This window comes from Mirounga leonina, unplaced genomic scaffold (genome assembly GCF_011800145.1).
Source record: "Mirounga leonina isolate KUSES-001 unplaced genomic scaffold, KU_Mleo_1.0 Mir_174, whole genome shotgun sequence".
In the NCBI taxonomy this organism is placed as follows: Eukaryota; Metazoa; Chordata; class Mammalia; order Carnivora; family Phocidae; genus Mirounga; species Mirounga leonina.
The window spans coordinates 65487988-65490193 of NW_023270451.1; the positions used below are offsets into that span (position 1 = coordinate 65487988).

Sequence of the window (2206 nt, forward strand, 5' to 3'; positions counted from 1 at the left end):
CCTGAATATTTTAATACAAATTTTATATCAAATTTCACTGAGCTCTGAAAAGATCATGCTATTCAATTAGAAGCCATTGTGTGAGTTTTACTTCCAAACTTTATCAAAATACCACAAACGCTTCACATTTTTAAGTAGTTCGACAAGCAGGACTGCCTGGGAATGACCCCAGGAGAGTACTCTGTTACCTGAACAATGAGTCACCCGCAACCTGGGACCCACTTCTCAATAGAAGCAGATGCACCCAAACTCTGCTGCTCTAAGGTCTAGTGCCTTCCTTCTCCTGTCAGGAGGTGCTGTTCCTGAACCCAACTTTCCATGAGTCCCGTGGTACTCCAGATAATGGGTAGGTGTCTTTCCCAGGCCACAACTCTAAGCAGCTGGAATTACCATTGAGCCCCAGTAATCTCATCATTCCCGTGCTGGAAAAGTTATCTTCTAAGAAGGTAAAGGTCGAAATATACCACTGCATATCCAAAAAGTTCCTTGATCTTCTATGCTTCTACATGGGATTAATGAGAGTACTGGGGGCAATGTACCTTATCTTCTTATTGAATACCTGCCTTTTACATTTCCCCTGGTAAAATCTATTCTTTAGTTCCTACTGTGTGTTGTGAATTTGCCTAATTCATGACAGGTGGTGACCACAAAAAGATCCACTTTGCATAACATTTAGATAAATATCCAAAATAATTTCCAATACTTTCTAAACAGATGAAACAAATAGATCCTTCTTTATTCAGACTGGAAAATATGACTTCAGCTCAACAGGTTCTCTATGTATATATTCTCAGTAATCAAATGTTCAAGCAGCTCTTCCATAAGTGGCCTGAGGTGATCTCTGAAAATGGTTTGCTATCTACTTGATCCAGAAAACCCTACAAAACCTTGCAAATCAAGAGGTTCAAATCTTTGTGTTCACTTTAAGAACACACCTGAAACTTCCCAGGCCATCAAGTGTATGTTCCTATCTGAAAAGCCACTAAGTATCTGAAGGATTTCACTTTGCAGAAGCAGTGTGTCCCATTCCATCCCTACAATGGTGGAGTTGGTAGGTGTGCCCAGGCCAGAGAGTGGGGCTGCACACAGGCTTGGTGGCCCAAAAAGAGTGCCGAATTTTTACTGCACATGCTTAAAAATGCAGAGAGTAATGCTGAACTTAAGAGTTTAGATGTAAATTCTCTGGTCATTGAGCACATCTAGGTGAACAGAGCTCCCCAACATACAGTGTAGAACTTAAAGGGCTCATAGTCAGATTAACCCATACATGAACTCTCCTTGCTACATTGAGATGATCCATACTGAAAAAGAGAAGATTGTTCCTAAACCAGAAGAGGAAGTTGCACAGAAGAAAAATATCCCAGAAGAAACTGAAGAAACAAAAACTTACGGCCAGAGAGTAAATTCTGCATACAATAAATGCAAATAAAAATAAAAACAAGAAAAAGATGTTCAAGCAAACCCTTGTGATATTTTACTCAGTTGAAAACTGAGCAGTGAGAATATATATGGTATGGTATGTACAAATAAAAGAACATAGTATACTAGACTACTGTGCACTGTATATAAAATGTATATATATTACATTATGTAATACATTGCACTATGAAGATATTTTAGGTAGCTACCTTAACAAACTAAGATATGGAAACATCTTTAATTTTGCTGACATATTATTTACAAATCAGAAATATAATTGCCTTTCTACAGCTTCTAACCTTAGAAACTTAAACATAAATTCAGTGATGGAAAACGAACTCTAATAAATGAATTGTACAGGCATTACAGATTGGAAAAAGCAAGTATCGTTTTTGCAACGTCAACTCTATTCTGTGTCTTCGTATAAATAGCTAGAGGCAGGCTTGAATACTTTCAGATGAAATCGACTAATGATTTCATGTTACTCATTTCCTGGTACCACCACCAGCAATACCTCTACCACCACACGTTTTATTTGTTTGTTTGTTTCTTTGTTTATATTTTAATTTTAACTCTGTATCTTCAACCTAATGGAAGAAAGGTTCTCATAAACCATGGCAATGTTTTACAAGTCTGTGTATGATTATCTCCATTTCAAGCATGAGATACAGGGAAGATGTGAAAAGAGGTAAATCAAGCCACTCTACAAAACAATTCCATCTTAGCCTTGAAGTGTAAGTTCTTGAAAATTCCAATATTAAACTCACACTGTTATTTCTGTCTTCAT

The 2206-nt window shown here is 37.2% G+C and overlaps 1 pseudogene; it reads left to right on the top strand.

The window, feature by feature from the left end:
• The first annotated feature begins 847 nt into the window (after positions 1–847).
• LOC118020560 lies at positions 848–1429 on the top strand (annotated as a pseudogene).
• Positions 1430–2206: the final 777 nt, after the last annotated feature.